The sequence below is a fragment of the Eptatretus burgeri genome, chromosome 2 (genome assembly GCF_056783735.1).
Source record: "Eptatretus burgeri isolate ZD-2024b chromosome 2, Ebu_testis_v1, whole genome shotgun sequence".
Classification (NCBI taxonomy): Eukaryota; Metazoa; Chordata; class Myxini; order Myxiniformes; family Myxinidae; genus Eptatretus; species Eptatretus burgeri.
In genome coordinates this window covers 36,739,980-36,753,880 of record NC_140962.1, presented here as the reverse complement: position 1 = coordinate 36,753,880, position 13,901 = coordinate 36,739,980, and the positions used below count along the sequence as shown (strand labels likewise).

Genomic DNA, 13,901 nt, shown 5'->3' with positions numbered 1-13,901 from the left:
CTGCCCTTTGTCTTATTTTGTTTATAACTGTTTTTTTTTTGCCACACCTCACCAATCCTTGCTTGTCCGTGCTGTCCGAATTTTCCCTGTATTTAAATCATTGCTTGCGGTACCACATACCTTTCCTCACCCTTTCTGCAAATAAATTGCTTGTATTCTAATGTACCCAGCATGTTGCATCTTTTCCTCATTGGTCTAGGATAGTCTGCAAGTACTATTAACCGGGAATTTATACCTACGTGATTTGCTCTTGTTAGCCAGCGTACACTCACTAATGCTCGGCAGTAATCAGGGTGTGTGCTGAGGGCACGAGCCCCCCTTGAAGCTGTCGTCCAAGGGAAAAGTAAAGTGTGAAGTAGTGGGGACCCTACCAGGATTGGCAGTACTAATTGGCATTCGTGGTTGATGAGCAACCTGCTGATCTGCGGAGTTATCCATGGCTGGTGGCCTTAGGACCAGTGGTTGGGAGGAACTCGAGTGCTTCCCCTCGTTGCGAACCTCAAACCCTGGGCCGTAACACTATACTATACCCCCCTGTCAACCTCCCGCCCCATCCACACCCAAGCCCACCTCCTTCCAAATTTCCAGTTTTACCTTCCTGAGAGTTTGCTTCTATATCCATATTGTTCACTCCATGCACTCTCCCGCCCCCCTCATTCTTCCCCACACCCATTATTTTATCAAGTCTCCCTCTATTTTGTCCTTCAACCCTGTTGTTGGTGCCCCCCCCTCTTTCTACTCTACCTTTTTGTTTTGTTGCATCCTGATCCATTCATTGTTGTAGCTCTTCCACGAGCCTTGACTTTGTGCACTAAAAAAAGATCTCCCAACCACAAAACAGGACTAGAAGCACCATCAAACTTAAGTGGGAAGTTGTCCTACACCCACCAGATACAGCCGAGACCTTTCATCATCAGACTGTCACCTTTTCGGGCCCCTGAACGTGGCCACACGTGGCAAGCACTGTGTATAGTACAAGGATGTCAAGAATACTGCCCGAGTATGGCTAAGCAACAACCCGAATAGTGGGGCAACTTAGCATAACAATTGTGCATTTTGTGAGGAAAGCACCAAATTTGGCACTCTAGTGGCCTATCATATTATGAACAGATTTGGATATTGGGCCATCTCAAAATTTTTGATGGCAGTGGAAAATGGCTGCCACAGCCATGAGCGGCTGAATTTGAGATGGCCCAATATCCAAATCTGTTCATAACATGATAGGGTACTAGTGTGCCAAATTTGGTGCTTTCTTCACAAAATGCACAAGTGTTATGCTATATTTAGCTAAGTTGCCCCACTCTAAGTAATTCCATGCTGCAGGCGTTTCTATGAAACTGACATTGTGACTGACTGAATGCATTTCCCTCCTTGGGGATTATGTTAAAAAATGACTCATAGTATGTATCCCTGTGGGCTCAAGAAAGATCTTGGAGAGCAAGATGTTGTACTTTATTGACTCACCAGTGTGTGTGCGTGTGTGTGTGTGTGTGTGTGTGTGTGTGTGTGTGTGTGTGTGTGTGTGTGTGTGTGTGTGTGTGTGTGTGTGTGTGTGTGTGTGTGTATGTGTGTGTGTGTGTGTGTGTGTGTGTGAGATAAACCTTGTTTTGCAATCAATCAGCTTCTCAGCTGCCTTTTGCTATCTTTCTTGAATTTCACTGTTTTCAGCCATTTTCATTTCAATCTCGACTTAAGGGACCAATTATTGTTGTGTATTCCAAAAACCTCACCTTCGACATCACAGGTTTTGATATATTATTAAGTTTAATGACTCATGTGTTTGTTTTCACAGGTAGCAGACTGAACATGGACTAGAGATCTATTCACAATACGAGTTCAATGACAACCCAAAGCAGTGGTTAATTCAATGGTCAAAAAATGTCTTGTTGTCCTTCAAAATACTCTCTCGACAGTCTGTTTATATGGAAGATCTGTGAATAACCACGTGCTAAAATGTTACCAACAAGCCACACGAATTGGATTGGCACAAAATTTTGACAGAATATCATTCTTACTGGAAAGTCCTTTCGATTTGATCATCTCCTTGGAAAGTGGCTTGCAGCTGAACATCCAAATGGATATGTTGAGTAATTTTATCGACACAAGTTGCTTCCTCACACAATTCATTCTCTTTATAATCTTTGTCGTAAAGTATTTTTCCACTTGTGATTTGTGAACATTAATAAGCTTTACAACAATAAAATATGTGGAGCCTGAAAATTGCTACTTCAATCATCCTCGCTGACTGAGTGTGCATTAGGCAAGATGCAGGTTTCAGATTGCTATCCAACGTGCAAGCCAGGAGTACTTGGTGCTTTTGGGATGAGCTAACCTCACGTAACTATTTGACATTGAATGACAAAGCATTGAAATATTGTTCCGCAAGAAGAAAAACGTGTTTGCTTCCAGTGTTTGCAGGGAGAGAAGAAGTGCTGTCCAAAGAAACAAATGTGCATAATGAAGTTCTTGCAAACTGCCAGATCAGGTTATAGCAGTGTTGATGTTGCTATCAACATTCCTTGTTCTGCTGGGTTTTGTTTAAACCTCCACTCGACATATTCCTCATCCTGATGACAGCTTCAAACCTGTGCTTCAACGCTCCAATGAGTGAGTTATAATCCTGTCAAGTTAAGATCTGCAAGCAGGCGTCCCAGTAGCTACACAGCTGTTCTTTTTAAGATGATGGTAATCGTTATGAGACACTGAACATAAGTCCACCAATTTCCCCTCCATAAAACTCGAAGTAGATTTGGCCTGTGAAAAAAAAAATATCACATTTGGGTACATGGATCAAAATGCAGGAATCCTAGGTTCAAATCCAAGTTGTGCACTTTAAAAAAAATTGTTATACCAATGTTTTGTAATTCATGTCTAACTTAACTGTCACTTAATCTCATGCATGTAATATATGAACACAAACTCCATGAGTTTGACTGTACATTACTGTAAGTACTATATCAATCCAATTTCTGTTGCAGAGATGGCTTCTGGAGGTTAAGAATGTACAGCAAAGAAATAGTTATTTCTGTAGTGCATGTTTAGCGAATTAGCGCAAGAGTCATGAAAATGAATTGTCATAGAATATGCGTCAATATTTGTATGGAAAGCCTGCAGTCTCCCCTCCAATGTTTGTGTCTAAAACAGCTTATTCCAGAATCCCTTTTTGATGTTTTATCCTTTGTAATCTGTCCTAAATGTTATTTGCATAATAGCAGTGTCACAAAACCACAAACACCAATCATTGCCAAAGTGTCTGAAAATTTGGTCTCCTTTAGGTGACTCCAAAATAAGACATAAGGCCATACTTCACTTTTCCCTTCCCCATGAATGCACTGACACTGTCACATCCCATGAAGACGTGTAACCCTAGGATGGCCTGACTCATTTGATGGCCATACTAGTTCGAAATCGCACTTTCATTGACGATTCTTAAGTACGAACCAGTCTCCATCATGAGGTATAGCATACTTGGGATTTCATGCGAGAATGCGACAGCCAAGACCAAGACATCCGTTCCCATGCTTCTGATCACGATGTCAGAGTGTTGCGACGAGGCATGCTTTGCGTGCAGCAATATTTTAATGTCGGCCTCGTGGTGGTCACAACGTAAAGCTGGCACTTCTGTCATGAGTGCACCATTTTAATCAAGCTGGAGCGAGTGGAATATTTCTCGATGACCCATTAATTGACCACAAAGATCCCATTTCAGAGCTGTGCTTCTGCTCCACCATGTGAATAAGAATTTGACGATGGCCGACTTATTCTTTCCAGCTGAGAGAAACTTCTTGAACTGTTTGGGAGTCTTTTTATCATTTCCTGTCAGTTTTAACAGTTGAATTCCAGATGAGGCACATCAAAGATATCCACAGCTCATAATACTGATTGTGGGGTAACAGTAAATGACAAAGTTGATCTGACTTTCCACACTTTTCAGTGTGACGGTCTCTGACTTGAGCTTAATCACCAAGGTTTTGTTCTTGCTTACAGGAAACGTTTTCAATTGCTTGGTTTTGATTCGCTCATACAAGGAAACCGTTCCTCCAAACTGGAGTCTTTCATTGTAAAATGTTTCTTAAGCTTCGTGACCAATCATATGTACCTGCAGTAAATCAGTCTTGATGTCATCGGAAACGAGCAGCCCAGAGAAGATGTTCATCAAGTTGTCTCCACCATATGAAAATGGATCAACCATAGCATCAGTCATACTTGTAATGGCCAGAATCATGTCTTCCTCTCATTTGATACGGGTTTCATCAAGATCCTTTCTTGATCTGGAACTGTCGTCTTTGCTGGACATTGCCCTGCAGACCTCAGCTATGCTGGCCCGTTTGTGGTGAAAGAGTATCTATCGATTGACTGATCCCTTGTGTGGAGTAATACTGTTGTGAATCTGGAAACCATTCGCCTTTACACATACAGTTGATCCAAAGTTTAGTTATTTCGTTAAGTATATGTGGATAGTTAGAATCTCTCCCCTATGTCTAATGGGAATTTCATGTGTGCACTGCGAGTTTCTTTCTAGTTAGTCTTCTGCATTAAATCCCCCCTCCACTTCTTCAGCGCCATTGCACACATGTTCGAGGCCACGGACATAGTCGGGGGTGAGATCACCTCAGGGCCGACTCCGCCCCAGCAAGATGGAATGTTCACCTCAACCAATGAGGGGAGGACACCGATCGCCCAACGCCCCCCAACCAATCCAGAGGCAAGTTACTTCAGAGCGGATCCCTCCACCCGCACGGGGGAGGGATAAGAAGGGTGGCGAGCTGTCTCAGCAGTGGTCTTTTTCGGGGTTCCTTGGTGGTCAGTGGTCATGTTGGTGCTCGTGGTGGTGGTCGTGGCGGAGGTGTTTCGTGGTGCTCGTGTCGTCGATCATCGTTCGTGGCAGCCAGGATCGTGGGCTCGTTGGATTCTGGCTCGTGGGTTCGAGTCCTACCATGGTGGGTTGTGTTGGAGGGCTCGAGCTGGGGATCCCGGTTCCCGTCCACGGACTCCGAGCTCCACAAGTGCGAGTCGGTAAAACCGCACAAGGCGGCCAGGTACCCGGCCACACTCTGACCCTCAGCTCGCCTTCCATCCCGAGCTGAAGGGCCGAATAAAGACCCACGAGGTCCATTTCTTTTTGGGTGTGTGTGTCTGTCTGTGGCCAGTCTGATAAGTAGAAATTGTTTAAGTGATTGCCATTGTACATTTGCCTACATCTATATTCGTGATTAAGTCTGCTCTGTGTTTCCCTCCCTATTACCTTGCAAATAAATAACTGTTAAATGTTCCAGTTCGTTGTCTGTGTTTTCTTCCATTGACCCAGTATGGTTTGGGCTTGAGAATTAGGGAGGCCGATTGTGCCGTAAATTGTCATTTGGACCGGCGCGGCTTTGGTAATTCCCGCTAGGTTACGCCGGATCCGAGTCGGTAACAGCGACTCGGTTTGGACAAAGCCGGCCAAGGGTGTGCTTTCCCCGGTAGCTCGACCATGCGGCTACTTTGGTAATTTGGAATCAGACAAAAAGACCCTAACCGCGCAGTCGAAATATTGGCGTCCACGGTCCATTAAGCGACCCGTCGACTTCGGAGTTATCCGGAATGACGACCTTCAATTCCAGGTGTTCGGAGGGGAGACGGCCCAACTGCTCCATCTCACAGTCGTCCTCGCCACCGAACCCCGGCACCACAACAATACCTGTCATTTCTGCTTTGGTCATTGAGCCCATGTTGATTGTTTACTCTATGGTCATCTTGCATGCAATTTGACTTAAGCCATAGTTTGGCTGGGTTTGCACCACATAGTCACCAGACATGTATTTGTCCTTGAGTCACTGGCAGCTTCTCCATCTCACTAACATGCATATGCAGGCAAGTACAACGAGTAATTGACTCAATCATAGGCAAAAGCCATGGAGTCATTGACGTGAGATCTGATAGATAAAGCAGCCAATATCCCTGCCTTGTAGCTCTGACAAACAGTCAGAGTGTTCCAACCATAACCAAGTAGGAGCTCCAGGATTCAAACAGTGGTTTAATTCTCCATTCCTGTATGATGAATGTCCCATATTTGTTGATGATGCTGGGTTGATGGCTACACTGGGTTCCATCATCAGTTCAGACAGTGAAGGAGTCAGACCCACCTTGCTGTTAATCTCCACCCTAATGTTGATTGGCTGCTCCTGTTCTTTGGGACTGCAGGATCGCAGGTAGGCTTTCCAATGCAGTTGTTGTAGTGGTGGCCCTGTGGTAATGGTGTAATGGTTGCCCTGTTGCCATGCTCCTTTTGTAACGGTGGCAGGTAACCAATTTTTTCATTGATCCAGGAGCTACTATTTCTGATTACATCAGGCCATCTTCAAGCCCTAATTCCCGGAATCGAGAATGGCCATTGTCATATGGAAATTTCCAAGTCTCAAGACAAGATGCTGCTGAAAGTCTTGATTATGACAAAGTAGCTTCAGGGCTTTCAAATAAATAGCTTGGTCCAGTACCACAACGATGGAATCTAATTCCAGACTGTCAGCGATAGACACACTGCGTAACAGGAAGGTGTACACGGTGGACATCTTAGTGGGGCTAGATGACATCGATGACTGGAAGGTATCCAACCCTGGTAATGGGAGGAACTTTTCTTGTAGTAAGGTGTTAAATCCTGTCCAACCTGGGATGGCTGGCTGACACACTTCTGGCAGCGAGACAGACAAAAGGTGAGATTCAAGGCAAGATAGTGCTGCTGGCTGGATACATGGACTGTGTTGCATTCGTGAACTGTGAACCAGAGATGGACTTTGTTTAGCCTTGCGGTAGTACAGAACGATATTGTTAGTGGGTGGAGCAATAAAGCACCTGTTCTATTTCTTTGTGTGAATGGGTTCACAAGTGGTGTCACTGTCATGATGCTGCACTAAGATTCCGGTAGTGTGTGTTGTACTAAGTCCTGACAACATTAAATTCCTCGGTAAAATAATTGTTAGCCAAGATTAAAGTAGTCGGCACTTTGGGTTTAAAGCCTTGAGAAACAAGGAAAAAAAGACATAAAATGTCATAACCACTGTTGTTTTCGTAATTTTGCTGTCTGGAGTTTCAGGGCTTGCCCATATTTATTTACAAGTAAAATGGCTTGTATCAGTTGGCCATCTTTGATCAGATTGCAAAATAAAATGAGGTGCACGTGTACGCCATCATATATTGTGCTTTTGCCGAGTTTGAACAAAATCGGACCATGCATATCTGAGAAATGGTTGGGGACACATTTAAGTAATAAAAAGGCCGCCAGTCGGCCATCTTGGATTTGATCTCGGGGGGGGGGGGGGGGGAAATGACATGCTCTCTGTCTATCGAGTGCAGCCTGTGGTTGCTGGTTGCATCATTGGTTGGGACGCGGCTATGCCACTGATGCAGTGTCCCCCTTACCAGTACACTGGTGCTCATTTTGCCGACCTCAGAAGGAGGACAGGCTGAGTCAACCTCCTGGTGTATTTTAATTCAGTGGCCAACGGGGCTTGAACTCAGGAACCTAGGATCCCAAGCTGCCACCCTAACCACAAAGCTAACATCAGGCTAATGACATGCTTATGTAAGCCCTCATTCTTTATCTGAGTGCCAAGTTTTAACAAGATCGGTAAATGTATGTCCGAGAAATGAGTGAGGATGTGTTCAATACGGGTTTTTTTACAGCTAAAATGGCTGCCAGTTTACATTTCTTGCACCATATCATTGAAGATATCCATCCATCCATCCATTTTGACCATACGCTGTGCAGAGCGTTGGTGCTGCCGAAAGTCTCCTTGGCTATTGGGCACAATCCTGGATGGGTCGCCACTCTGACGCATGATACCAGCAAGCTGGCACTCGTTTTGCCGACCTTGGAAGGATGACAGGTAGAGTCAACCACACCTGGTATTAATTCATCAGCCGAGTGGGATTTCAACTCAGGATCCTCAGGCTCCAAAGCCCACTACCCTAACCATTAAGCCAACACATTGAAGATATTCCTGAGTTTATTCACATGGAGGATCTCACCTGTCATGATTCTTCCTTCGATAACTGTCTGACAGAAGTAGTCGAACACCTTCCCATACAGACATTTGCTCGTTTGTTTAACTTCTACCTCATGACTACATCGGTGTAACCCTTAAAACAGGACCTGCGGTAACGCACTTGGATCGTCACCATGTCTTTCCTTGAACTTGCGTGATAATTTTTTCATCATGGAGAATCTCGACTGCTTTGAGTATTGTGACGTCCACGGGACCTGAACAGTCCCGCCAACGTAGAATGAGCCGAAACGATGGAGGCGGTTTATCCTTTACAACCCAAAGATGGCAGTTCTAATCGCTCGACCGCAAACGGGACGAGGAAGGTGGCACGAGTCGCTTTTCACTGAGTTGATAACGTTTATTTCTCTAACCAGAAATAACAACACTCGGCAAGAAGAGGGATCCGGGGCGATTTGACGGGATGGTGGTGTGGGTTCAGGCGTGGGGAAAACACAAACAATTCCAATGGATATACAAATATCAAACCCTCTAAGGCGCCAGGTACACACACACACACACACACACACACACACACACACACACACACACACACACACACACACACACACACACACACACACACACGCACGCACGCACAAAACGTAGCTGGTCCTGGTGGTCAGGCTGGCCCATGGTGTAGACGCAAGAGTCCCTGGATTGGCGTCGGACGAGCTGGCGTTGCGCTCGTCAGGGGCAGGAGACACCGTGGTACTGTCGACCTCCTGGTGTTGGCCCAAGACCGCTCAAAGCCGTCAGGGAGCCAGTTCTGGCGCCAAGTTGCAAGCAGGAGAGGGAGGCAGGTCCGCCCGCCGTTCGACCCCGTGCTCCGAGCCAGCAGAACTCCAGAGCCAACCAAGGTGAGGCACGAGGCACAGCAAGGCCACGAGACACGATCAAATCCAGGATCGAATCAGCCCAACAAACAACACGCTCCCAGCACAACAGCCTCCACCAGAACGGTTTTTCTGTCCCGATCTTCTTCCCCCTCCCGTTTTCCCCGAACAGAACCTTTTTATCCTCGAGTCCTCGTCACTTCCAATCGAGCCTTTTTATTGGCCCTCTGCCGTCGCCTTCCGCCAATCGTGATCACGGGGCGGAGCCATCCGCAGCACTGTCCTGTGACGTCACGGCAAGCCTCCAGGGAATACCAAAAGAGGTTTACGCAGACACACTTACCCTAACCCGTTTCCCTAACTAATTACGCGACAATTACCATTTCCCCCTTGAAGAAATGGACATTTACTAGACAACTTATCACCACTGAATTGCTACTTATTACATCGAGATCCTGGTAAAACTCGAACAGCATGGCATACCTAATTAAACATCCTAATTACCCTTTGAATGCATACCCCCCCTCAAACGTAACAGTATCAAGCCACCTGAAAATCAAGGATGTACCAATCAGCCATATTCAGTGGAAGAGGGGGCATATGTGAAAAAATGATTGCAAGATTATTTTTCATTTCTGGATTATAAGACTATCAAATCATCCTCATCACAACAAATACACCAAATAATGTGAACCATCAAACTCATTTTGCTTTCCAGACTCATATTCACCAGTTGATCGTCTTTCCTTCAGATGCTTTTTGTCATGTTTCTGATGAACGTACTTGTCCATCTTGCAAATAATGTAATGCAGTCAACAAGGAGGACATGAACGCTTCTCTGGGTAGCCAGCTTGGATGGCGCGAAGGTAGACCGCAACTTATTTGGAGATACGTTGTGACACTCATCATTACTCTGTAAAAGTGTCGATGCATATAACCAGGTAGTGATGCTGAAGAAGCCGATGCTGCGAACTTTGAAAAACGCTTCTCTGCTCTTGTTAATTTTGGGTTTTTTTCAGTGAACCTACTTTATGTATACGAAATGAATATCTGTTGTTCAAAATATCATGAAACAAATTATTGGTTAACATATTTGATCTCTAGGCATCAGCTCTCAACATCTACATTTCACAATGAGGAAAAATCATTGTAAATAACCAGCAGGTAGTACTAACAGCTCGGCATACCTTACTGACAGTTCAACCAGTGGCATCTGGTTGGATTTTTTCACAGACACTGCCCTATCTGGCATTAAATCTCACCAGTAAGATGTTGAGTACCCCTACGACAACAATTTGACAAGTTATTGTGCATTTCCGGTGCTTACGTTACACAACACTCTCGAAGATAACTGAGATTAGGTTTCAGAGTGCCTGGAGGTCGATTTTCTGCTCTATACAATCCAGACTTTTCCATCTTTCAGAACATTGTTTAAATCGTTGAAAGCGAATCGAAGAAAATTGCATAAGCGGTCCATTTTCAGAGGGAACAATGTGTACACAACAACGCATGGGCACTGCCATATTGGGTCTGTGAGGGAGAGACCGGTCCGACCGAATCGATCAATATCACCGATTGGCTGTTCGCCACTTTCTAATGATTGGCCGTTGTTCTTGAATTAATGTGGAAAGAAAAATGTGCGAAGATTGGTGATATCCTTTCATTGGTGCACTGGCAGAGCCTTCCTGACACTTCATTGATGGACTAATTAGTCGTCCTGTTTGCCAAATATTTTGGGTGAAAAGGAGAAGGAAAGGAAAACAAATTTACCCGTGGAAAGAGTGCTTTAACCCCCACTCCCCACCTACCGTCCATGTCCCCATCCTCATGTCCTGCTCCACACCCCCCCCCCCATTCATCCTGATCTCCCTTCTCATGAGAAATGTCTCACACATGATGACAGGATTTGACAGGCCTCACCATATTATTTTTTGGGGGGATGGGGTGGGTGGAGAAAGGAAGGTGAACAAATTTACCCATGCGAAGAGTACTTTAACCTCAGTGTTAACCAGGTAAAAAAGGACGTTGTAATACACAATGCCACCACCATTATGTGGCACCATACGGTATAAATTTATAAAGAGAATTTATGCCCCCCCTCACCCCGCATGAGGCCTCAGCCACATAACCTAAGTTACCCCACCCAAACACACAAAGTTGTATTTGTACCCCGAGTTTGAAGTTTGTAATTTAAAAGATGTTCAATATTGATACAAACAAACACGACATAATAGTGACTGAAGCTTTTCATGCCGCACTCTTCAGGGTAAAAATTGCAGCAAGTGAAGGAGGAGGTGAAGGCGCGTGATTTATACGCAGGTCTCAATAAGGGAGACGCCGATTGGTTCAAATCATTTATTGTGACGTTTCATCTGTTTCACCACCACTTGAAGGTGTCTTGAATAACCTGAGAACTATTATAATCATAAAGGAGAGATTACAATGATCACGTGACAATGTATATATTTTTTTAACTTACTGATTGGTGTAGTTTGTAACTAATTCCACTGTATTGGTAAGACAGCATGTAGGTATGTGCACTCACCTCTGATATTTCTAGTCTGGGTTTTAATCCCAACCCAGCTATAAACTGTCATCCTGGTGTTTCACAGGCAGGATGATTCATCAATGTGTGTGCCGTCTCTCGGATGGACGTTAAACTGGGCATCTCGTCTGCCGCATTAGCTGGTGGACGTTAAGGATCTCACGGTGTCCTTCGCGAAGAGTTAGCGAGCTATCACCGGCATCCTGAACAAATTTTAAAATTCGTACTCGAATGTGCAGAAGCACTGCATCGGTATGACAGCTGCAATTCAGTCATGATGCAACCAGCAGGCTGAATTATGATTTGAATCCCAGCGCAAGATGTATTCACCAACAACAACTAATTTCATTTGAATCTGTTTTTTTTTTTAAAAACAAGTACTGTTGGTCCTTTATAAAAAATTTTTGCAGTAAATTTGTTTTAGCTAAAAAGAGAAGTAAATTCGTTATTTTATATTTCAAAAAGCATTTCAGTAAATAAATATAATCTTCAACTTTCCCTTTTGGCAGAGTTTTGTTTATCCTATAATTATGTCGATTGTACTAGTCGATAAACTGCAGAAAAAAAAAACTTTACAAATTAAATATAAAATCTCATTCTATTATCTGCTCATAGGTAGGAATTCTTTGCTCTCTTTGTCTGCTCCCAATTAGACGCGACACTTGGAATGTCTTTGGAGACAAAACGCGTGAGATTACAAAGCGCGTGATGAGCCCAAAGCGAGTGGCTGATTATGTTCGAGAGTCGGTGTGAGCTGTTTCAAACGCGATATGATAATAGGCATCGTCTTAAAACAGCGAGACTCCTGTGACAAAAGGCAGAAGGGACAGATTGACCGCCTGGATAGTGGTTTCTTTGGTTATCATGGCAGTTTCTCCTCAATAACATGCAAGCCACCAGCCCACCACCCAGAAACCATATTGTTTACTGGCACAAAGCAACTCTCCAGAGTTGGAGGAGGAGGAGGAGGAGGGGAAGAAAGATAAAAGTCTCTTACAAACTTATGAAAGACGAATGAATAAAAGGCATGAAAGAAAATGAACCAAATCCTACACTACATATCAGGGTGAAACAACTTGAAAGTATTTAACGTTTTGAGGTTAGGTCCACATCGATGTGATATGTGGATAAAACTGCTGTTCTGATGATGTGAAAAAGAGAACTCATAATTTCAGACAAAGATGTTCTTCAAAGGATTGCCTGTTTGATATTTTGCAATCAATTGTGACTGTCAAAGAGTTGAGGGTATCTTTATTAATAGTTTGGTATGATTGGGTAGGGTGGGTACAGGGAGTAAGGGGTTGGGGACGCATGACTTTTAAGCAAATACAGAATTGAGGTATTCAGCCTGTCCACGAGCAGAGTCGGCCGTGGTGCCATTTGAAGTCAGGAAAAAAGATGGAGGGGGGAGCATGCTCCTGCGACAGACTTGACAAGGTGCCACCAGGTTTTGTTTTTTTTAGGAAGGAGACAAATTTAACGTTCAGTCTTGAGGTTGGTCAAATTTACACCGTCAATGATGATCCGCCAACTGGCGTTGAAACTGGTCAGGCAGTTGATTGGTTGCACAGCTTTGGAGTTGCCTGCATTTGTGAAATGAGGAAATGCTTTTGCAATTGAACCACACATGTTGGGTGGAAAATGGTGTTTGGCTCACTTGGACACTTCTCTTTTTGAGTAGTGTAATTTATTTTTGAAGACAATATATTGGCCTGTGGAAAAGAAGGAATACAGAACAGAGAATAAGAGCAGAGGAAAATTGGGAAACCCCTCAATTGCAGGGCAGAGGGTCACTACAGAGACAAACTTAAAGAAAGAAGAGGCAAAGGGAATAATGAGAAAGTAATGGGCAGGGGAGTAAGAGACACAGTGTGACTAAGCTACAGTGTATATATGTATAATGCACCAAGCGCAAAAATATAAACGCACCAAGCGATTGTTACTATTTTACCTCGAACTCATTAATACTAAATCTTCACAACAATTTGGTTATAGAATCCATGGCAATTGAGCATTAAATTTCAAAGAGTTCCTTGAAAATTCTGGCGACAGTCTTTGCGCTACAACAGCCGACACAACCGAGGTGTCACTGTCAGAGTTCACACAGTCAGTAGCGGGTGTGTCCACCGTTGGCGTCGCGCAGAGCGGTGCATCTCTGGCGCATGGACATCACCAGATTATCGATGGTGGCCTGAGGGATGTTTTCCCATTCCTCCTGGAGAGCCACACGGAGCTGGCGGACGTTCTCTGGGACTGCGTAACGTTGTCGTAAGCGTCGATCAAGAATGTCCCAAAGGTGCTCGAAGGGCGACATGTCGGGAGAATATGGAGGCCAGTCGAGGACATCAATGTCCTCCTCACCGAGGAAGTCCATGCAGATCCTGGCAACATGGGGGCGAGCATTGTCGTGCTGAAACGTCACATGGTGAAGGTGCACAAACGGCACGACGATGGGTCTGAGTATCTCGTCCCTGTACCGCTGCCCGTTCAAGTTGCCTT

At 44.5% G+C, this 13,901-nt stretch overlaps 1 long non-coding RNA gene across 1 annotated transcript in view; it reads left to right on the top strand.

Moving 5' to 3' along the window:
- Window positions 1-2,211, top strand: part of LOC147031813 (uncharacterized) — a 92,514-nt gene extending 90,303 nt beyond the window's left edge. Inside the window, exon 3 of the long non-coding RNA XR_015051881.1 lies at window positions 1,793-2,211. This is a non-coding gene — a long non-coding RNA (uncharacterized LOC147031813). The remainder of the gene's footprint in view (window positions 1-1,792) is intronic.
- Window positions 2,212-13,901: the final 11,690 nt, after the last annotated feature.